General features: G+C 37.9%; 1 protein-coding gene across 8 annotated transcripts in view; it reads left to right on the top strand.

The window, feature by feature from the left end:
- The window catches only part of OSBPL6 (oxysterol binding protein like 6), a 273,481-nt gene that overhangs the window by 46,489 nt on the left and 202,275 nt on the right, over positions 1–24,717 (top strand). For all 8 annotated transcript variants that reach the window (XM_043992204.1, XM_043992203.1, XM_043992206.1 and 5 more), the window contains exon 2: positions 12,681–12,760. The gene's annotated coding sequence lies outside the window, so the exon portion shown is untranslated. The remainder of the gene's footprint in view (positions 1–12,680; positions 12,761–24,717) is intronic.

Below are 24,717 nucleotides of genomic sequence, written 5' to 3'. Positions count from 1 at the left end.
GTAGTGTTTGCCGGTTTCTGAGCTATTAACAAGTGGCTCTAGCACACAACTGCTTGGATCTGACCTAACTGAATAACATTAATTTGCGCTACTAGTTTTGTATTTTTTATACATTTGCATATACTTTCCTTTATTAATTGTTTCCTGTTTATTCTGTATTAGCTTATTTGTACATGTCTGTTTGCTTATCTCCTCCATTAGATTGTGAGCTCCTTGAGGGCAAGGACTGTTTTTTTTCTTTTTTGTTTTTTTTTTTTTTGTATCTTCAACTCTTAGCCCAGTGCCTGCTACATTATAGACATTTAATAAATGTTTACTCACTGACACATATACATGTGTGTGTTTTACCATAAGGAATGGAAACTTTTTTTTTTTTTTTTTTTGCTGGGCAATGGGGGTTAAGTGACTTGCCCAGGGTCACACAGCTAGTAAGTCAAGTGTCTGAGGCCGGATTTGAACTCAGGTACTCCTGAATCCAAGACCGGTGCTTTATCCACTGCGCCACCTAGCCGCCCCTGGGATGGAAACTTCTTGAGGGCAGGAACTATTTCTTTTTGTCTTTGTATCCTCAGTTCCTTGAACAATGCCTTGGGGGGGGGGCAATGAGGGTTAAGTGACTTGCCCAGGGTCACACAGCTAGTGTCAAGTGTTTAAGACTGAATTTGAACTCAGGTCCTCCCGAATCCACTGCCATTGCTTTATCCACTGTGCCACCTAGCTGCCCCAAAGGGTCATCTTTTCAAGTAAAACAACTGTGAAGGAAGAGGAAGTAGTTGAAATTATCTGGGTGATGTGAGATGAGGAAAAGGAGAGAAGAAGAAGGTGTAGGTGAATGGCCTCAATTTTTTTTCAGTGAATTGTCGGGCAAAGTTTTCATCTGAGAGGGTTGGGGGAAAGAGAAGCCATGGGAGACAAGGAATGATTAAAGTTTGGAATAGTCACTATGGTGAGTGAGATGGTGAATCAATTGTTGTTCAATTATGTCTGACTCTTGGTGACACCATTTGGGGTTTTCTTAGCAAAGATACTAGAGTAGTTTGCCATTTCCTTCTTCAGCTCATTTTACAGATGAGGAAAGTGAGGCCAACAGGGGTAAGTGACTTGCCCAGGGTCACACAGCTAGTAAATATCTGAAGCCAAATTTGAATTCAGGAAGATGAGCCTTCCTGACTCCAGGCCTAGATGCTCTTTCCACTGTGCCACCTGACTGCCCAGTTTAGGGGGGTGGGGTATAAAAGGATTACCTTTGAGCAGTAAAGGCCTAGTTGAGATTATATAACATAACTTTAGAGTGGTCTTAGTATAGTTTTGTGAATTTTCTCCAGCTTTGTTCAGCATCACATTAATAAGAATGAAGATAAAGGACCATGAAGTAATCCAAGGTTGAGACTTGGCAGAATAAGACCGGCAATTTAAATAAGGGGGCAAGGGACTTGAGAGAGAAAAAGTGTAGAGATAAACTGGCTTGCCAGAGGGTCAAGATGGGGAAGAGAGGTGGTCAAAGGTTGATGAACTGGGGAAAAACTGAGTGGTGTAGAGTGAGGGCAAAGAACAGGGCCAGGATATTTAAGGCAGAGAAAGAAGAGGTAGAATGATAACAGACTATAATCAGATAAAAGAACGCCCGGAGTTCATCAACATAGAAATGGAACACTTGTGGGTGACTGTAAGATCATTTCTGTTTGTAGGTGAGGGTGGGATGAAGAAAAGTAGGTCATGTGGTATTAGTTAATTGAGGATTTGGGAGTCTAGGTTGTATCAATACACGTGATCAGATATTCTTTTGAATATGTAAACATTAGAATTTACTTATAGTGGAGCGTCCATTGAAATAAAGCCAATATTCTGATGTAAAAGTATCATGCCTATGTAGCAGAGAATCTGAAAGGCCACACACATCCTATAAATTTGTGCCTTCTTTCTCTCTCAGCTTGGTGCATTGAAAAGAGCACCAGTTCCTGAGCCAGGACCTGGGTTCAAATTCTGTTCAAGTCTGATAACCTCTGTGAACTTGGGCAAGGCATTTACCTTCCTGGGCTTCACTTTCCTTACCTGTAAAATGAGACCATTGGATTATGATGGCCTCTGAGATTCCTTCTAGCTCAGGATGTATGAACTTATAAACCACAGGTTCACGTTCATAGTTAGAAACATAGAGAAGTGGGGAAAATGAGCCCTTTTAAGATTTTAAGCACTTTCACAAATAGCTTCTAGAGGATTTAATCATAAATCAGCACTGCTAAATTCTAGGGATACAAAACCTGACTACCACATTGAGATTTCTCTCATTCATCCCACCCGTGCTCAAAATTGTAGCTGGTACTTACAATTCCTTGTCTATCCATAGAACTGAAATCCACAAAAATCCCAGATCCATACATGACTAGATCACATTCATTGACAGGAACCCCATTTTGTGTGCATATTCTCTTTTTGTAATATGTACAAAGTGGGCACTCAAATGTTAATTGCTTTATAAGCATGGGCTGGAAAACTGGCTTTTGAAGGGGAAAATTGTGAAAACATTGTTTTTAACATTTTCAGACTAAAGAAATTATAAAACAGAAGGTCAGAGAATAACCTTGGATGTGAGGTCCTTTGTTCATTTCATTGCCTCTGGGCTGGTGTCTACATAAATCATTACTTAGAAAATGGTTCTTTAAAATGTACATCTTATGGTCTCTTTGAGTTGATCTTTTCAATATTCTAGTTACTATGTGTTTAAAGCACATACCTTATTTTCAGATCTAGGAACTTTGTTTCTTCAAAAATATCTGGTTTTGATCATTGAGACTTTTGGAGCCTGACTTTTGTGATTATGTAAAGGTTATTGAGCTTTTCATGATGGATATTTCCCTGATCCCTTGGCTAACCCTCCTTTAAGGGCCACACTGCTAGTGTGACCTTCACATCAGGGTGAGGGGAAAAAAAATCTTGTGCAGAATCCCAAGACAATTTGGAAGTGTTGTCTGGGCAACATAACTCACTCCTAATCAAATACCCAAAGGATTAACCAAATCCCAGGTGTAACACAACAGCTGAAGTCGGGAACGCCATTCTCAGGGCTATAGAGAGGGCAAAACATTTTGTCAATTTCAAGACGCTTTGCTATAATGCTTTAGTGGGCATACACCACAATGTAGGGATTAATCCTACAGAACCAAATAATAAAGAAAACCGTAGACATGGGCATAGGGAGAGAGGACAAGAGTAGTAGGGAGGACTGTTATAGAAGCTGAAAGTGTTTTTAAAAAAGGAGATGGGAGAATTGTTACAGGAATAAAGCAGAAGCAAATATGTGTCAGAGAGGCATAAAGAGGAACAGGGTACTAAAAGATAACCAAAGCAGGAAGAATGTTAAGTCTTAAGTTTTGTGGGGAATGTAGGACAGTGGGTGGAATTCTTGTAAAATTAATGGAGGCAACAGAGAAAAAAGGTTGATTTGGGAGGTTTTGGGAAAGTATTAGGCAAAAATCACAGAAATATATGTATATGTATATGTGTGTGTGTATATATATACACATACGTGTGTATATTTTTATATATATATATATAGGCTCTAGGTAATAACCCATTATTTAACTTCCTTTTCCCCCATAATATAATATGCTAGCTAAAATATGACTAATTTTCCTGGTCTTAATTCTCTGCACATTTTGGGGAGGGGAGAAGCAATTTAAACATAACAGTTATATGATACAGAAATGATTTTTCACCCCCTTTTAAGCATAGGGGACCATTTTTAAAGTAGTTTTGAAAAACAATGAACTAGTATAGGCAAGAAGTTCTCTTGTAATACTGAGAGTTAAACCTGCCCAGCTGAGGGCATTACTATGTAATAGTAATGAAATAACTGTCCTGTAGTCAGTGATCCATATGCCTGCCTCTCTGTTTCGTCACTAAAATTAAATGTTGAATCTTAACTGGCATGCGCGCGCGCGCACACACACACACACACACACACACACACAATTTATTAAACCAGAAAACTATTCTCCCTTGGAAATTCCTAATTCAAAGGTTCTTACCTTTTTTGTGTATCATGGACCCTGTTGGCAGTCTGATGAAGCCTTTAGACCCCTTCTTAGAAGAATGATTTTTAAATAATTGAAAGAAATGCTAATTTTCAGTTAGAGGTTAAATGCAACTAAAGATATTATTTTTCCCCCATCCAAGCTTGTGGACTCTCTGAAATCTCTCCAAAGATATGCATGTATCTTATGAGCCCCTTCCCTAAATCTACAGATTCTAATACTTCCATAGATCTAGCAACAGCTAGAATAGAAATGTACAACTGATTTTGTTCAAACTGACACACTGAGTACCTAGCATGGAGCTCTTTGTTTATAGGCCAGCAGTTATCCAGGTACATTTCTAATGTACCAGGCTTCAGTATTCCTAAAAATTGAAGTTTGTTCCCAAGAAATCCCACCTCCAGAAACTTCACTACACTAAAAATACTTTATTCAAATCATATCCAAGATATGTGTTCCTTGTCTTTTTGAAGTATACCATGAAAAGATTATCATAAACTTAATAACCACAGAATATGCCAACAATCAAATTTTCAAACAACTGTAAGCTCCAAATAATTAATGATAAAACATGCTTTATCAAAATAGTACTAGTAACAATTAATTTGCTGTGTCCTTCTGAGTGGGTGCACCATTTTAATTCTTTCTTTACTTTGCATTGTTATGTATCTATTTCTTTTTATGTTTTTGTCACTATTATGATGCAATGTAATTCCACCATTAATATGCCACAATTCATTGTCATTTCTCAATCACTGACCATGTGGATTGTCTGTAGTATTTTTCTATCACAAGAAGGGCAACAGTGAATACTTTCATAGGGAGAAATCTTTTTTCCTTTTAATCACATCCTTAGCTATTAGCTTATTCCTTGATGGGGAAAATTAGATGCAAAATAAAAATGCCCCTTGTTGCTTGCTGTACCTCTCTCTTTTTAAAAAACAGTATTTTATTTTTTCCCAATTAAATGTAAAGACAATTTTTAGCATTCATTTTTATAAGTTCTAAATTTTTCTTCTCTCCTTCCCCTCCCTTCTTCCTAAGATGATAAACAGTTCAATATAGATTATACATGTGCAATCATGTAAAACATTTCCATATTAGTTATAGTTGTGAAAGAAGAAACAGACCAAAAGGAGAAAACCATGGAAAAAAAGTGAGTGAAAAAAGTGTTTAGATCTGCATTCTGAGTCCATTGGTTCTTTATTTGGATATGGATTTGCTTGTATCTCTTTTGAAGGATGCCATTACGTTAAGATAATTCAAGAAATTGTTAGCTGTTCTGTTTTGAGATGAAAGAACTCCAATAGATTTCTGGATAATTGGAGTCCCCTATCAACATGCTATCATTCCCCTGCCATGTTTGTCATTTTCCAAACTGCTGCTCATCTATTTCATTCATATTCTTCCTATACAAATAGTTTATAGTTCATTTCAACAAGAGCTTTTCTCCACTATGCTTTCTCTTACAGTTCCCTGAAATTCTCATGAGAGTATCTTTGTATTATATAATGCTATTTATTATCTTCCTCCCTTTATTTCTTTTAAATTCTTTTAAATTTTAAATATTTCTTTTAAATAAGGCATGCTCTTGCAGAGCTATGTTCTAGTCATGAATTTCATCCTACCATTACTTAGTCAAATTGGCCTTCCTGCATTAGTATCTCTAGTTAGGTCTCTTTTCTTGTTGTCCATTTTTTGTGCATTTGGTCTAAGGATCTGAGGCTATGGGTTTGTCTTTGATTTTTTTTTTCTCCTCTGGGCATCTTTATCTGTCTTCCCTGGCATAAATACTTAGAGGATGTATACATCTTGGCCTATATACATAAACAGTTTTCTACCTCCCCCTTCCTTTTCACTTTGAAATCCTTTTGATTAGATTTGCAGAACTCCAGGCCCCAATGCATTTTTCCCCCCAATGCATTCTTACAAATCCTTGTTAAGTGTCCATCATCCTTATATTTTAAACTTTGTTTATCTATAAATGCTTTCTTGTTTTATGCCTTACAGTGTAGAGTTCATCAATGCAGTTTCTTGAGCTAACTAAAGCATGTTCATTCAAGCCTATTCTTTCCATCTAAATCTATCTACAACATTTTATATTAGCTGTTATTAGTTGTGTGGACAGCATTGGGGGGGTGGGGTCTATTTTTTTTTTTGGTGGGGCAATCAATGAGGGTTAAGTGACTTGCCCAAGGTCACACAGCTAGCAAGTGTCCAGTGTCTGAGATCAGATTTGAACTCAGGTCCTCCTGAATCCAGGGCCGGTGCTTTATCCACTATGCCACCTAGCTGCCCAGTTATTTTATTTTTATTTTTTTGTGGGGTCCTTTTAAAAATCAAGTTTTAATTTTTTTTTGTGGGAGGAGTCAAGTATATAGTCAAAATGTAATTGCTAAATGTTTGGGGTTTTTTTTTTTGGTGTGGGTTTTTTTTTTTTCTTTTGGTTAAACACTTGCTTGTTTTGCTAGAAGGGAATATACTTTCTTATTTTTCTGTTTTTATTTGTGAAAGAACACTACATCAAATTTCTATATAATATGTATTTCTAAAACTTGACTTCTCTGGGAAATATATCACCATCAATTTCTTCCCCTCCCTACCCCAATTTACTAGCCCTTCTTGCTTTAACTGAATCATGCCTTTTGAACTGTGTAATTCTAATTCTTTTCATTAATTGTGCATTTTTATTCACCTTTTTGTTCTTGAGTTTGTAAAGGGAGCAAAAAGATGGTAGCTTGGGGGAATGGTAGGGCCTGGTGAAGATATTTTTCAAGGCTTGCCTAGATGATTGTAAGTTGCTAATGACATAAATTTTAGCTATCTACATAGCTGTTATTATTATTTTACTAGTCAATTGAACAACCATTTATTAAGAGCCTGTGCCATGGATAAAAAGACCCCTCCCGGGGGCAGCTAGATGGCGCAGTGGATAGAGCACCGACCCTGGAGTCAGGAGTACCTGAGTTCAAATCCGGCCTCAGACACTTAACACTTACTAGCTGTGTGACTCTGGGCAAGTCACTTAACCCCAATTGCCTCACTAAAAAAAAAAAAAAAAAAAAAAAAAAAGACCCCTCCCACCTCCACCAGTCCGTGCTCTCAAGGAATCTACATTTTCTTGTTCCATTCTTGTTTAACATTACATTACTATCATACATTATACTATTAGGCCCCCACCCATATCAGTTTCCAATTAAACATTCACAAGGTTATGTCCCAGAATGTGACCTCTCTTTTTAAAGAGGGAGTTCCGCTCAGAATCATGTTCTAAGATTCAATACAAACTGATTACTTCATTCAATAATTATGCATAACTATAAATTTATTTCAGTTTAGAAATGGAGCAGAATATCTTCAGATACATTTTGAGTGTGTTGCGGGGGGACTTGTAACTTGGATGGGGGAGTGGGGATAGCTCACCCAAAGAATTGGAGGCTTATCACGAATCTTGTAAAATAAAAAGAGATTTATTAGAAGAGAGGAATATATGGCTGAAAGACAGAATCATTATGGAAAACTGTCTCACTGGGTAAGAGAAGACCTGGTCTTTTTGTATGTTTACAAAACAAAGAAAGGGGAGGGGAATTACAAAACATCCAAGAAGGAAATGCCAAGGTACTGGGAGGGAATTTTGGAATAATGGGGCATCTGTAAAAAATGCAGCACCCGTCCATATCTTGTGTATCTTTTTTATTTTTTTTGCTGGGCATTGAGGATTAAGTGACTTGCCCAGGGTCACACAGCTACTAAGTGTCAAGTGTCTGAGGCTGGATTTGAACTCAGGTTGTCCTGAATCCAGGGCCAGTGCTTTATCCACTGTACCACCTAGCTGCCCTCTTGCATATCATCTTGCAGACCTTGGTATTCCTTATCAGTTTACCAGGGTCCTGCTTGGCCACAGTACATTCCTGAGGTGGGAGGCAGAGCTGTTTCTTCCTTGGGAAAGCTTAAGGATTCCTTGGGGTTGGCTCCCTCATCCCATAAGTGGACAGCTTTTTCTGGAGAGAAAACATAATGTTCTTTATAAGAGTAAACAGGAGAGAAACTTGAATTGGCAGCAGAAATGAGCCATCGAGATGAAGTTCATAAAATAGAGAAGGATGTTCCTGTGCTGGCTACAGCTCTGGACCTGGAGTCAAGAAGACTCAAGTTCAAATCCAGCCTCAGACAGTGCAAGTCATTTAACCTCTTTCTGCCTCAGTTTTCTCATCTGTAAGGTAGGGATAATATTATCATTTACTTCTTAGGGTTGTTATGAGGATAGAGGATAACACTTGTAAAGTGCTTTGCAAACCATAGCACTATAGAAACATTTATGTAGATAATATATACATATATAAATATAATTTTACTTGTTATACTGACCCTGCTGAGTCCTCTTGAGAAGATGACATTAGACATCTGGGCCATGAGCATCTATATTACTATAATTACTCTATTTCTGTGATGGTTGTTATACTTAGATTTATAAAATTTTTAATGTCTATCAGGTTGGAGATGTCTCCTAGAAATATTTTATTTTACTTTTTAGGACAGAGTTTATTGATCTTTTTTTATATCATGGACACCTTTGGCAATATGATCTATATATCATCAGAAGAATATTGGTGAGATTTTAAAAAATAAGAGATAGGCATTTATGTACACATGTATGCATATGCACATGACACACATAACTTTTGGGATAGTATGTATATCAGTGTATATGTGAATGTCAATATATACATAATCATGATTTGTATATGTACATGTAGGCAGGTATATACGTGAATATATTATGTACATATCACATATATCTGCATGTATTTTGATATGTAAAACCAATATACTGAGTATCTAATTTAATATGTCTACTTCAGTATAGCTATATGTATATACGTATATACTGACACACATGTATATACATAGATAGACAGGCCTATTTGCACAGCAGGAGTCAGTGTGATCTGTGAGTACTCTTGCCAACATACTTATAGAGATTGAAACAGTAATAGTTTCCTAATTGAGGTTTTTCTTCTCTTCTTCCTTAGTTTAATTTATACAGATATCCTACTTGATGTTAATTATATAGTCTTGAAAACATAATGTGTACCCATTATTGTAACAGGAGAAAGACAGAAATGATATTTAATAGTACTATAATTTTAGGTATTCTGTATGAAGTCAGTGTTTTGTTTAATCAGTTTTTATAGTACCTTTCAGAATAATACATTGATATTCAAATGTGTAGACTGTACTTTAGTATGTAAACTTACTCCTTGTTTCTAAATCATTGTAATTTTTGTAGAATTGGAAAATGCCCTTTTCAAGATCATGGCTTAAGATGAAGAATTTGATTTTTAACCTTTTCACATTAAGATTAACCAGCAATAGGGGCAGCTAGGTGGTGCAGTGGATAGAGCACTGGCCTTGGAGTCAGGAATACCTGGGTTCAAATCTGGCCTCAGACACTTAACACTTACTAGCTGTGTGACCCTGGGCAAGTCACTTAACCCCAATTGCTTCACTAAAAAAAAAAAAAAAAAAGATTAATCAGCAGTGGGGCAGCTAGTTGGTGCAGTGGATAGAGCGCACGGGCCCTGGAGTCAGGAGGACCTGAGTTCAAATTCGGCCTCAGACACTTGACACTTACTGGCTGTGTGACCCTGAGCAAGTCACTTAACCCCAATTGTCTCACCCAAAAAGCAAAAAAAAAAAAAAAGATTAACCAGCAGTAGTAGCTTCCATCAAGTCTATTTCCATCATTCTCTTATTCTTAGTAATTTTTTCTTGTCAAGTTTGACTGGGTGGATGGATGGCAATATCTTATTTGAGCAACTATCAAGGGTGAGCTTCCCAAATTGAGTTTAATATTCTAATTGTTTGCCTCTTAAATATCACTGGCGCTTAACACTATGTCTGGCACATAATAGGTGCTTAATAAATGTTTATTGCTTATTGGTTGATGAATCTGATGTTTAATGTGTAGAATTTTTCTCCATAAGATTTTTTTTTTTATGTATGAGGTATTTTATTTTTTCCATTATATGTAAAGATAGTTCTCAACTTTTGTTTATACATGCTTTACAATTTCAGATTTTTCTCCCTCCCACCCCTCCCTCCCCCCTCCCCTAGACAGCAGGTAATCTGATATAGGTTATATCTATATATCTCTATACATATACATACACACATACATGTGTGTGTATGTATATATGTATATGTGTGTGTATGTATATATGTGTGTATATATATATATATATATACACACACACACACATGTGTAGAATTTTTAAGCACCTAGTACGTGTCAAGTGTCTGAGGCCGGATTTGAACTCAGGTACTCCTGAATCCAGGGTCGGTGCTTTATCCACTGTGCCACCTAGCCGCCCCTAGGTGGCATCATTCTAATCGTTACATTATTAAAGTTCCACTTTTGATGTTACCTGATGTTCCCTGATTGCCCTCTCCCTTAAGTGATCCCTCTCCATTTCTTATACCTGTATATTTGACTTCTCCTAGGCACTTAATTATTGTCTAATTTGTATTATACTTCTACTCTTAGCTTTCTGCTATGTCATTTCAACTATATATTCTCCTGAAAACACATTTTCTAAAGGATGTAGCAGGATATAGCCTTCTTTGTCACATATGTAGTGAGAGAGAGTGGATGAGTGGACCCCACATGTGTAGTAAGTCTCAATGTGTAAGGAGAACAAGCAAAGATAGCCATTTGTCCAAATCATTGCAAAACAGAAATTAGGTGTGTGTGTGTGTGTGGAGTGAAGGTGCTTTGGGAGAGGTAACTCATTTCAACCAAGAGATAGTGTCCTGCAGTTTCAAAAGACTCATGATAGAAAATGCTATTCACATCTAGAGAAAGAACTATTTAAAATTTTTTTCTTTCTCGTGGTTTTTCCCTTTTGTTCAGATTCTTCTCTCACAACATGACAAATGTGGAAATATGTTTAACATGATTGTACACATATAACCTATATGAGATTGCTTGCTGTCTTGGGGAAGGGGGAGGGATGAGATGGAGGGAAAAAATTGAAATTCAAAATCTTGCAAAAATGAATGTTGAAAACTATCTTTACATGTAATTGGAAAAAATAAAATACTATTAAATGGGGAGAAAAAAGAGTGTGTCCTGGATCTCCCCCAAATGGAAACTCCTGCTATTTCTAGAGTAGCAATCTGGAAATAGGGACATGAGAGAGACTGCCACCTCTCCATATGTCTTCCCAGAGTCTTTTCCTTCAACAACTTGGAGTCAGCCTCTTCCATCTCTCTCAAAGCTGAAAGTGGGGAGCACCAGAAGCAACTCAATGCCATGAAGAAGACCCAAAGCTTGATAAATCCCCTGGCAAGGAGAACTTGAGGGGCTTGGCAAAAGTTTGAGTTCTCTCGCCTCTAATCAACTCTGCCCTGCCCCTCACACAGAGCAAGGCAAGGTGTTCACTTCCATCAATATGGAGAGAGTCCCATACTCACAGCCTTTGGGACAGGGGTTACACATAATATATACTAACATTTACTTCAAAGGTATCAGAAGCATGGCTCTAACAGGTTCGATGCTGGGTTAAAATGCACAAATTAAATCATTAAACAGTTAAGACAAGGAGGTTTATTTGGCCCTTACCTAGCAAGAATTTATGCAACAGAGATACAGTGATACTTAGCTTCTTTAGATGGTCTCCTCCCCCTTTCCCCCAACTCAATCTTCATATGGAAACTCATCTGGTCGGCATGTCAGGTTAACATTACTCCCACCCAGGGCAATCACTTACCCTCTCCCTCAGTTTCCTCAACTGTGAAGTGGAGATAACAATAGCACCTACTCACAGAGTTGTTGCAAGGATCAAATAAGATATTTGTAAAGCACAAAGAGTAAATAGTTAAGCACAGTATCTTGTACATAGTACATGATTAATAAATGCTTATTCTGTTTCCTCCCCCTCCCATTTCCCAGTGGGTTTCAAAATCCATGAAGTTGGGACAGCTAGGTGGTGCAGTGGATAAAGCACCAGCCCTGGATTCAGGAGTACCTGAGTTCAAATCCAGCCTCAGACACTTGACACTTACTAGCTGTGTGACCCTGGGCAAGTCACTTAACCCCCATTGCCCTGAAAAAAAAAATCCATGAAGTCTGAGTGACCTAGATTCCATATGGCTATTACTACTTATGTCCTTAGATGACCAGGAAACTTTGTCAGGGCAGTTGGGCGAATCTCTTTGGCCAATAAGGTCTCAGGGTAGCTTTGTCTTTTAGGCAAAGCCTTCTCCATGTTGTAGGCAGGAGGAAAGAAGTTGTACCAGGGAAATACTGACCTTATCACAAAAAAACACTGTGCTTTTTTTCCCCACTATGGGGTCTTTGTAGATTTCCTTTTTCTCTCATTTCTTCTAGAAAATTGGCCCCTATAATTGGTTTAAAAAAATTCAAAACATTATTATATAGCCCAGTTCATTCTAATTTCATGCAGCAATACCCAGAATTTCAGTTTTTCAGCAAACACACTGACTGCCATTATTATTTCATATATACTTTGGAAATATTCCAAGGACAGGCTCGAAAAGTCCCCTGGTTATGTGGTTGTATATATACCTGTTGATGAGCTCATTGCAGACGGTTAAAGCTATTATCATTTCTTCTTTTAAAAGGTGGAAGGACTCCCTATCAATCCCAAATTGACTCAATTGACTGACTGGCATCAATGTATCAGTTTTAAGGAGCCATTAAGGTAAGTTGGGTTGAAATAAATAGGTCCTTTCAGAAATCTTTTGTATATATGTAGACTCTGGGTCTACATCACCAAATCATAGCATCAGAAGGTATGTACAAAGGCTATCAAGCCCATTTTTTGAGCATTCCCAATAAGTTGACCTTGAGGCCATGCTTAAAAATCTCCAGTGAGGGGGAACACACTACCTTTCAGCACAGACCATTTCACTATTGGACAGCTATGGTAGAAGTCCAAAATCCTACTAATGTCAACAGTAGACATTTGTTTATAGCAAGGTAGGTAGATAAAACATTTGTTAAATATTTATCATGTAACAAGCACTGTTCTACAGATATGAGCCAATAAATAAGACAGCTTTACCTTCAAGAAGTTTACATTCTAATGTGGAAAGGCAATAATACATCAAAGGGAGCTAGAACTGGAGAAGGAAGTATACAACCTTGTGAAAATGTCTGGGAATCTTAAAAACATGCCACATTTATATGGCACTTTTAGATTTTACAAAGTATTATCTTCATAACAACTCTGTTAGGTATATATTGGAAACATTCTTTTTCTCCATTTTACAGATGAAGAAATTTAGGCTCAGATAAGTTCAGTGACTTACCTGGGTAAGTCAATTACAGTTGAGGTTTTGGGGGTGACAATTGAGATTTGAACATAGGACTCTCCTGACTTTGAATCTATTATTCTTTCTGTTTGTTAAACAGCAATTATGCTTACAGGTAAAAGAATTACATCAGAGCATTCACTTTTCCTATTTGGTGGGCTTTGCTATTATAATTGGATTTATTTCATAAAATTGATTTTTGGCTTCTCTTTCTCCCACTCTACTTCTTTTTGGTTTTATGCAGCATCCTTTCTTTACGTCCATTAGTGTAGCTAATTGAAAACTTACTACATTGGGGTGAAAGGGCATCCTTTTGAGATGGCTAGAATGTACAAATTCATGGATGTGCCAGACAGGCAAATTAATTTACTCTTGAGTTTTAGCACAGGGAAAATTCATTTTGGATAGATTTTTTAAAATTATTTTTTAGATTTTCAAATAATGCTTTGGGCTACTGTCAGTTTTTTTTTTTCTTTAAATAGCTCTCTAAAATACAGACCTCTAAAAATGACAGTCACATCAGCATGTTTGAATAGAATTGTAACATGTAATTTTCTTCATAATTTCACATTCAGTTGTTTTAATAAATTGGGCCTTCAAGTAACAATTTCTTTTCTATAAGTTTAATTTCCATTTTGTTTTTCTTTTGAAAGCAGAGAAAACATTGGTTTTATTCTTGATAAAAGATTCCAGCTGGTGCACTCCCTTTAGAATTAAATTATTCCCTTAAGATGATAGGACATGCCGGAGCAGCCCTTGTACATAAGAGTGATTGTTTATTAAAAATCAAAATGGTTGTTTCTTTCATCTAGCAGTAGAAGGAAAAATAGGAGCATTAATGGGTAGTTTTTAACTTCCTGTTTGCTTTTCAACTGACAAAACAATCTTCTGTTATAAGCAAAGTTAATAAGCAAAGAAATGAAACATTCATCAATTTTTATTAGCCTTGAAGTGAGGTTTCTGTTATTGCCACATTGTGGAAGTCAAAGGAAAACTGTAACCACGAGCAAATATGATCCTAAATCAGTTCCTTTCCTGTTTCTTATAAGAGTTGCCTTTCTGGGAGTCAAACTTAAGTATGTTTGTATTGTTAAGTTCATTTGAGTAGAGCATGGTTCTCAGGCTTTGAAAGAAGAAAAAAAATCTGCATGACTGATTGATACATTGAAAAAATCTGAAAATATTTACAATGTGTAACACCTATGGACCTCCCACCTCCATGAAGAAGGGAGTTGGGAGTGCCCTCTCATAGCTTCATTTGACTTGGGCTTGATATTTGTCATTTTTTAAAAATAATATTTTCTTTTTTCCCAATTGCATGTAAATCCAGACTTTTTTTTGGCAGAGCAATGAGGGTTAAGTGACTTGCCCAGGGTCACACAGCTAGTAAAGTGTCATGTGTCTGAGGCCAGATATGAACTCAGGTACTCCTGAATCCAGGGCTGGTACTTTGTGCACTGCACCACCTAGCTACCCCCCCCCCAATTGCATGTAAAAATAATTTTTGACATTCATTTAAAATTTTTTTGAGCTCCAATCTCTCTCTCTCTGTCCCTTCCTTTCCATCCCAGTCTCTGACTTGGTAAGCAATTTGATATAGGTTATACATGTTTAATCATGCAAAATATTATTATATTTCATGTCCTGAAAGAAAATATGGACCCAAAAAAACCAACCCATAAAGTGAAAAATATTATGCCTAGGTCTGTCTTCAGACTCTATCAGTTCTTCCTCTGGAGGTGGGAGCATTTTTCATTATGAGCCCTTTGGAATTGTCTTAGATCATTGTATTGCTGAGAATAGTTGAGTCATTTACTGTTAATCTTTATAATTTTCTTACATTTCTTTTTTCTTTGGTGGTTCTTTCGATCTACATCATTGTAGTCATTGTGTACACTTTCTTCTTGGTTCCACTTACCTCTACATCATCTAGAACTTTCCATGCTTCTCTGTATTTATCACATTTATCATTTCTTAAAGCACAGTAGTATTCCATTACATTCATGTACCACAATTTGTTTAGCTACTCCCCAGTGAATGGGTGTCTCTTTTTTTTCTTCTCCAACTCTCTGCTATCACAAAAAGTTCTGTAACAAAAAATTGGCAACATGGCGACTTTTTTTTTTTTAAATAAGTGGTTTTCTTTGAGTATATGCCCAGTTCATGGAGTCTCTGGCTCAAAGGTTATGAGCATTTTTGTCACTTAATTTGCATAATTTCAAATTGTTTTCCAAAAATGGTTGGATCATTTCAGTTTCACCAATAATGCATTAGTGTGCCTATCATTTAACAACCCCTTCAACATTTACTCTTGCCATTTTTTGTCATCTTTGCCAAGATCCAGAATGTGAGGTGAAACCTCAAGGTTGTTTTGAGTTTCATTTATCTCACTAGTAATTTGGAGCCTTCTTTCATGTGGTTGTTAATGCTTTGCAATTCTTCTTTTGAAAATTGTTCATATCCTTTGACCATTTATCTACTAGAGAATGGCTACAAGTCATATGTGTTTTTTAATTGTTTAGTTAGAAGTGACTTCCCAGTGTTGTACTGGTAGTTAACATCATAAGTGGCCTTGGAATTTGAGTTCTTGGGCTCTCCAGCCAGCAATTACTTTTGTGCCATATTTTGTGGAAGGATTGCCCTCAGGAAATGAAAAGGGAACATTTGGTCTTCATTCTTTCCAGCTTTCTGTATCACTTTTCATATTCCTGCTTAGTCAGCGTTTTATTTCCGTTTGAAGTCATTTGGATTAGGATCTCAGTTTTCTTTCTCCTTTTGCCTGTCACCTTTTCAATCATTTTCCCAACTCAGCATCCCACTTCCCGTTATTTAATCACCATCCCAATTTCTGTCTTCGTTTCAGGAGCTTCCTCTTGCTTACCCTTGCTCCCTGTGAGTCAGCAGATGTGAATAGAGTCATGCTTGTATTTGTCAGCCTAGATTGTGTTAAACGCCTCTTTGGCAGAAGTGATGCTTGCTGAACCAGATTTTGTGTTTTTCTACTCATGGTGAATGTAGCAGAGGTTTTGAATGAACAAAGAATCTTAGATCATGGCATTTAGGTTGGAAACGATCAAGGAGCAGAGACAAGCCACATCTTTAATTCAACAGGCATTTATTGAGTCCTTATTTTGTTCAGGACATTGTGGTGGACTTTGAGGGGTGTAAAAATGAATACCCTTCCCTCAAGGAGCTTCAAGGCTACCACAGAGCTTAGGGACCTCTAAGAAGGTTTATTAGGGGAAACATTGCTATTGTGCTTAGTACAATGCCATGAATAAATATTAGATAAATATTGGCAGCTAGTGGTGGGTGAGAGAGGTAAGTGATACACACATAGTGCTTGGAGGTAATTATCCTCATCACTGATTTTGATAATGCAGTATACTTATTTCATTTGATCCTTGAGAGGTCCCTACTTTGGTATTATTAACATTTTTATTTTCCATGAAAGGACAATGGGGTTTGAAGGAGTGATGTTACTTGTCCATTGTCATTTGTCAGAGGGAGGGTGTGAATATAGGTTTCTGGTAATTCTAAGTACAGGACTCTTTCCACTAGACCCTGGCTCCTCTGGGTTCAGCTCATTCAGTTCTCCAACCCTAATGCAAAGAACTTATTGGTGTAGTGAATAGAATATTCAAATTAGAATCAAGAATACCTGAGTTTGAATCTAACCTCAAACATTTATTAGCTGTGTGACCCTGGGCAAGTTACTTAGTTTCTGTTTGCCTGACTTTCCTTATCTGTGAAAGGGATTTGATAATAGCACCTACCTCCCAGGGTTCTTCTCAGGATTCAGTGAGATAATAATTGTAAAGTGCTTGGCACAGTGCGTATCATAAAGCACTCTATAAATGTTAGCTATAATAATTTTTAAAATTAATCATTAGTGTGACTTCATGACATACTTTCTTTTTTTTTTTTTTGGTGAGGCAATTGGGGTTAAGTGACTTGCCCAGGGTCACACAGCTAGTAAGTGTTAAGTGTCTGAAATCAGATTTGAACTCAGGTCCTCCTGTTTTTTTTTGTGGGGGGGGGGTTGTTTGTTTTGTTTTTTGGTTAGGCAATTGGGGTTAAGTGACTTGGCCAGGGTCACACAGCTAATAAGTGTTAAGTGTCTGAAGCCGGATTTGAACTCAGGTCCTTCTGAATCCAGGACACTGTGCCACCTAGCTGCCCCCAAGACATACTTTCAATACTTCTATAATACTGTTGGCTATGAGGTGTTAGATTTTAATGAGAATGGGTGGATCAGTGAACTTCTATGGTGGTCATCTTTTTAAAAGTTAAAATTTTAACTGTTTAATTTCCATTACACTTTTAGATGGACAGTAACTAGATAAATAGTAAATTGTTCTTATTAAAGTATTTCACTGTCAGTGAGATTCCAATAACATATGATTTCATTTTCAGAACTAATATTCAAGAATAACCATAGAAACAAACACAATGAGAAAGATGTAGCTATTGTATCTCAGTGCTGTGTCTGCTAAATCTTCTTAGAGAGGACCCTGTTTTCCCAGCAGATTTCCCCCCCCCTCCCCTCCCATTTTCTATGCCATTATCCTAACACTGGTGAGAACTAAGTGCTCAGAGGATTTGATGGAAGGATTGGATGAGCTCAGAGAGCTGGGGAGCCTTGACCATAACAGTTGATTGACAAGGCATGAATAGTGAAGTGTATTTCAGTTGTATGTGGGATGGAATTAGGGTCAAATTGATTATGAGTTGTCCTAAAAGAATTACAAGACTCAGTGACTCAGTTTCCCAGGTTTTGTTGCAATACTGTGGGTGACCACAGGGAGAGAACCAGAATAGTGGAAAAGTATCTCTCGAATAGTGAAAGAAAAGATAGTTATATTTATAGTATGGATAAATTGATTATCAGTCTCATAATAATCTCCACTTTGGGGAGGTACAAGGGAGGGCCTGTCCTACTCATTATAATATTCTCCACCTTTGGGAGGTATAGGGGAGGGCTTATCCTAATTTGGAGTTCCTAGGGTCCTAAGCCAACCCCTGAGGCGGATACCTTTTTCAGTGGAAGTGTGTTTTGGGGGTTTACAAGTCATAAGGTGAATCTAGGGACAAATTTGGCCTTTTCTGCTCATGTCTCTTTCTGTTTCCCTTGGCTGGTTTCACATTTTTCATTAGAATTTCTATACCCTGTCTTTTGTCTTATTGTTATATGACCTGACCCTTTATGGTCCCGTTATGAGTACTGATCATTGTGGGTATGATAACCTAGCATCCTGACTTGTAAGTTATCTATTAACTGGGGTCTGACTCCCTTTTGGAGCTAATATCTGAATTAGAGCTTGGATCTTAGGTTTTTCTGTTAACCCCTTTTTTTCTCTTACATCAACTTCATCTTTCTTGGATACAAAATTAAGAACATTAACATCATTACATTGGTAGGGAGGGGCAGGTTGAGCTACACTATCAGTTTTGTGCTGGGCTTAGCATCAGGATATTTGAATCTCTGGCTCTGATAATCATTATCTGCATAAACATTAGCAAGTCACTTAACATTCCTCATCTCCAGTCTGTCAGTCAACAAGCATTTATAAAGGATTTACTATGTGCCCAGCACAGTGCTGGTCACATAAAGGAAGGCAGACCTTGAGAGCCTCATAGTTTGATAGGAAAGACAATGCAAAAAACTACTCTGTATGTAAAGATGAGACATATACAGAATAAATGCAAGCTGGTCTTAGAGAGAAGGCACTTGGGTAGGGGACGGGGATTGAAGGGAGGGAACTTTGGAAAACCCTCTTGCAGAAGCTAAGATTTGAGATGAGTTTTAAAGGAAGCCTGGGAAACCAGGAGGCAGAGGTGACAAAGGAAAACATTTTTAACATGGTGGGGGGAGACAGTATATATTCATGGAGTTGGGAATGGAGGGTTGTGTATAAAGAATGACAAGTAGGGGCAGCTAGGTGGCGCAGTGGATAGAGCACCGGCCCTGGAGTCAGGAGTACCTGAGTTCAAATCCGGCCTCAGACACTTAACACTTTACTAGCTGTGTGACCCTGGGCAAGTCACTTAACCCCAATTGCCTCACTAAAAAAAAACAAACAAACAAGAATGACAAGTAATCCAGTGTAACTGGATATTAGAACATTTGAATGTGAGTAAAGTGAAAGAAGACTAGAAAAGCTGTGAGGGTCAGGCAGATTTATAAAGGGCTTTGGACAACTGTGATGTTTAAAATCTAATGTGTGTCCTTACCTGCCCCTTCCCCCCGCCTCCAAACTGGGGGAGGGAGGACTAGCTAAGATTTACTGATAAATTCAGCAACAGTTTAGGCTTTTAAGCATTTATTAAAGTATATGAGGGGGGGCGGCTAGGTGGCGCAGTGGATAGAGCACCGGCCCTGGAGTCAGGAGTACCTGAGTTCAAATCTGGCCTCAGACACTTAACACTCACTAGCTGTGTGACCCTGGGCAAGTCACTTAACCCCAATTGCCTCACTAAAAAAAAAAATAAATAAATAAAGTATATTAGGGGCAGCTAGATGGCGCAGTGGATAGAGCACCGACCCTGGAGTCAGGAGTACCTGAGTTCAAATCTGGCCTCAGACACTTAACACTCACTAGCTGTGTGACCCTGGGCAAGTCACTTAACCCCAATTGCCTCACTAAAAAAAAACAAAAAACAAAAAAACAACAACAAAAAAAGTATATTAGGGGTTAGCAAAGAGAGAGAGAGAGAGAAAGAAAGCCGACTCCACCTAGCTCTCCAAGAGGGAACATATGAAGTTCCACGAGTTAGGAAACCTGTCTACTCTCCTCCTTCTTCTGCCACCACAAGCTTGTTCCCCAACCAAAGAACGCCTACAGAGCATTTTATATTTGATTCTGGAGATAATATCACTGAGTCCCTTTTATTTTATTGAGTAGGAATGTAACATGGCCAGATCTACACGCTAAGAAATTCATTTTTCCTAGGATGGACTGGAGTCAGGAGAGACTCGAGTCAGGGAAATCAGTTAGAAGGCTATCAAAGTAGTGTAGGACAAGAGGTGATGAAAACCTGCACAAGGGTAGTGAGTTTGTTTTGTTTTGTTTGTTTTTTGTGGGGCAGTGAGGGTTAAGTGACTTGTCCAGGGTCACACAGTAAGTGTCTTGTCTTCAGGTCAGATTTGAATTCAGGTCCTCCTGAATCCAGGGCTGGTGCTTTATCCACTGTGCCACCTAGCTGCCCTAGAGTAGTGAGTTTGTAAGAGAAAGAGGGCATATATGAGAAATCTTGCAAAAGGTAAAAGTGATCATTTGACAATAATTAGTTTTTATATAATACAATAATTAGATTTTAGTGGACACTTGAGAATGACACTAGGATTGCAAGTTTGTTTGACTAGGAGGCTGATGGTAGCTTTGACAGGGAAATTCCCAAGAGGGGAGGGTTTGGTGAGAAAAATAATGAGTTCTGTCTTGGACTTGTTGAGTTTCAGATTACATGGGATATCTATTTAGAGATGTCCAAAGGGCAATTGCCAATGGGTAATCGTAGCTCAGGAGAGAAATTAGAGCTGGATATATAGAGCTACATAAAGATAATAGTTAAATCTATGGAAACTGTAGAGTATGTAGGTTAGAGGTAGAGGACCCAGGACAGAGCCTTAGGGAATGTCCATGGTTAGTGGGCATGACATAGATGAAGATCCAGGAAAGAAGCTTAAGAAGAAACAGTCTTCCAAGTAGGAAGAGAACTAGAGAGGAGAAAGTGTCCGAGTGTGAACATGTCTTAGCTTTAGTTACCTTTTTTACCTGCCTCACAGATTTGTTGTAATTAAAGACCTTTATAGATTTCAAAGCACTATATATGTACATGTTGGTCTTCTTCAGTCATTTTTCAGTCATGTCCAACTCTTTCATGACCCCATTTGGGTTCATGAAATATTCAAGTGGTGTGCCATCTCCTCCATGTCATTTTCCACAAAGGGCATTTTCCACCTTGCGGCAAACAGGGTTAATTGACTTGACCAGGGTCACACAGCTGGTAAGTGTCTGAGGCCAGATTTGAACTTACAAAGATGAGTCTTTCTGACTCTAGGCCCGTATACATACATACAATACTTAGATATACATATACAGTTTGTCTATGTGTCTATGTCTGTCTGTCTCTGTATATGTGTGTGTATATATGTATATATGTATGGGTATTTGTTGTTAATTGAATGATTGTGTTTCTAAATAACCATAGTAATTCTCCCCCTCCATAATAGGAGAAATATTGTGAGGCTTTCAGAATTCTCATACATTGGATAATGTATCTTTAAGCTATCTTTGAATAGCTTAGTTTCATGGTTTCAGAGAGTTTCACGATTTCTAATGCAAAACGTGTAGTCTAGGATGTTTAAAATTTATGAGCTTTACATTTCTATGTAGTAGTAATAAGAAAAAGTATTTGCTGCATTCCCAGTGAAAACCTTTTTTTTTCTCACAGTGGTGAGTTATAGTTGTTATTTTAAATTTTTTCTTAAAATTTTTATACTTGTGACCCCTTTTCTTTTTTCTATTTATCTATCTATCTATTTTTGACCCCTTTTCACCCAAGAAATTTGTACCTGACCCTGGGTGTATAGGTATATAAAATAGGTATACAAATGAAATATGTACTGCCAAATTTTTTGTGACCCCCATTCAGTTATATAACCCCATAGGGGGTTGCCACCCACAGTTTCAGAAACTTTGATCTATATTACCATGAAAAACCCCCAGTATTCAGTAGACCTAGAGTAGAGGCTAGAGCATCTGTATAAAGATTGCTTTTTCTACTGAACTCTGCTTTATCATAGATAGTAGGGATCTTTTTCAAATAGGGTAAGAGGAAAATGTATGGTAACCACATCACAAGCACTCCATAAATGAGAATTCGTTTCTGCAAATTCTGATCTAGTACCTTTCCTTGGCCCAGATGTGCATGCACTTTCTGGTGGGTACCACCAGCTGATAGTTTCTCATTGAATGTACTTCCTAGGCCCTAAAACAGCTAGTTCTGCTAGCATATGCTAGGGACAGATACCTCACTTCCTAGGAAAGCATTAATGGCTAAATGTCCTTGAACTATATAATTTCTTAATATTTTCTTCTTGACTGAAAATAAAACAGAACTTGTTGATCACAACATATAGCTACTTTTTTTTTCCCCAATGTGAAAATGTTTGACAATTCAAAAAATGTTTGAATTTCCGCTTTAGATAGTGTAGTGGCTGTTGAGCGTGGATATGACACAGGGGCCAGGCTCTTAACCTCTCTAGCTCTAAAATGAGTATTGAACAAGATGATTGCTAAGGTCGTATTCATCTCTAATGCTCTTAGGGGAGAGTGTATTGAGACCCACATGAACAAATAACTGATCCAAAGGAGAACGTGATGAGGCAGAACTCAGGCTAGAGAGCCCTTTGGAATCTGAGGAAAAGAAAGGGCTCAATTTCAGCTGGCGAGATGAGAGAGGGCTTCACAGAAGAAGAGGCCCTTGAGTTGAGTCTCGAAGGAATGCTACTATAATTTGTTTTGTTTTTTGCGGGGCAATGAGGGTTAAGTGACTTGCCCAGGGTTGTCTGAGGTTGGATTTGAACTCAGGTCCCCCTGAATCCAGGGCCTGTGTTTTATCCACTGCGCCACCTAGCTGCCCTATAATTTGAATAGTAGTGATCCCTATTCTGGAACTCTTAGAGAGCAAGCCTATTTAAAACTATTAAGGTCAACTTTCTCCAGGTTCGTAGGAAAGACATAGTCACTAAAATGAATTTTCATTTCATGACTGAGAATGTGATTCCCAGTCCCAACATGGGAATCCAGACTGGGAAAGCAGGTGAGCCATCCAAGAGAATGAACCTACAAGATGAAAACAGACAAGAAAAAATGAAATTCCATCAAGGTGATGACTTGAGGAAAGTGGAGTGAGGAGTAGAAAGACTTTTTAGTCACCTTTATTTTTGTTTGTTAGCCAGTAAGACAAAAAAATAAACAGAAAGTTTTTAAAAAATAGTGAACAACTTCTCTAGCAAGGAGATGCTCCGATTTTATGAGGCCCTCCATTCTCTTGTCTCCCTATCTCTTAGTGTTTCCAGTTAGTCCTACCTGCATAATGTTCCTGGAACCAGAAGCTGATTCACATCAGCTAAGTGCTCCAGTTCTTAGGACTCTGTCATTCAACAAAATGGGTCAAAATCAAGACAATTATAGATTCTTCTCCACCATTTCCTCATGTCCATTCTAGTTCCATTCTTAAGACTCAAGATTTCTTTGGTTATTCCTATTTCTTCCTTGACCAGTTCTGGATGCTTCATGAAGAATCATGTTTATCTAGATGAAGAGAACATAGCTGAACAGTTACCTCATGACTCAAAAGTGTTTCAGTGGAACTAACTTGTACATGGGATAATATCAAGGGAAGAACTTTATATCTCCCTTATATCTTTTTTTTTTTTTGGGTGAAGCAATTGGGGGTTAAGTGACTTGCCCAGGGCCACACAGCCAGCAGTTGTCAAGTGTCAGGGGCCCCAGGGCTGGTGCTCCATCCACTGCACCATCTAGCTGCCCCCTATCTTATATCTTTTAAGAATTTCTTTTGCCCTGCAAAAAAAAATAATAAAAAGAATTACTACCTATTTATGATATAATAAGGCATACAAACACAGCTGTGAAAGTATATACTAATATGCCTAAAGGGTTTTGAAAAAGGTGAACATGACACAGACTTTGCTCTCAAGAGCCACACTCTCTAGGTCTCAGTATAAAAAAAGGAACTAGATGATTGCTAAGGCCCTATTCATCTCTAAAGCTCTTACGGTATTGGTGGAGTTGGGGGAGGTGTCATGAGACCCACGTGCACAAATAACTATGATATAAAGGAGAATACCATAAGGGCAAGGGAAGATTCAGGGTAAGTGTGGGGGGCTTTAGAGCCTGAATTAAGTCTAAACTAGAACTAAGGTAGAGAAAGTTTATCTGATGTGTCTGTAACCTTCCTTTATTCTCCCCTAAATTTGCTCCTTGGAAGGAGGGCTATGGCAAATCTGAACAGCATGCTAAAAAGCTGAGACTTTGCCTTGTCCACAGAGTTCCATATGATCAAAGCTAGGGTTTTTCCAGTAGTAATGTATGGAAATCTGACCACTGCAGAATCGAGGCTTTTGAGTTGTGGTGCTGGAGAAGACCTTTGAGAGCCCTTTGAATAGCCAGGAGATCAAATTAGTGAATACTTGAAGAAATTAACTCAAACTACCCACTGGAAGGACAAATACTGAAACTGAAACTTAAATACTTTGGCCACATAATGAGAAGACACGACCCACTGAAATAGACTGTTGTTGGCAAAGATTGAAGGC

The sequence above is a fragment of the Dromiciops gliroides genome, chromosome 3 (assembly GCF_019393635.1).
Source record: "Dromiciops gliroides isolate mDroGli1 chromosome 3, mDroGli1.pri, whole genome shotgun sequence".
Lineage (NCBI taxonomy): Eukaryota > Metazoa > Chordata > Mammalia > Microbiotheria > Microbiotheriidae > Dromiciops > Dromiciops gliroides.
The sequence above is the reverse complement of the archived record's forward strand: the minus strand, read 5'-3'. Positions and strand labels throughout refer to the sequence as shown.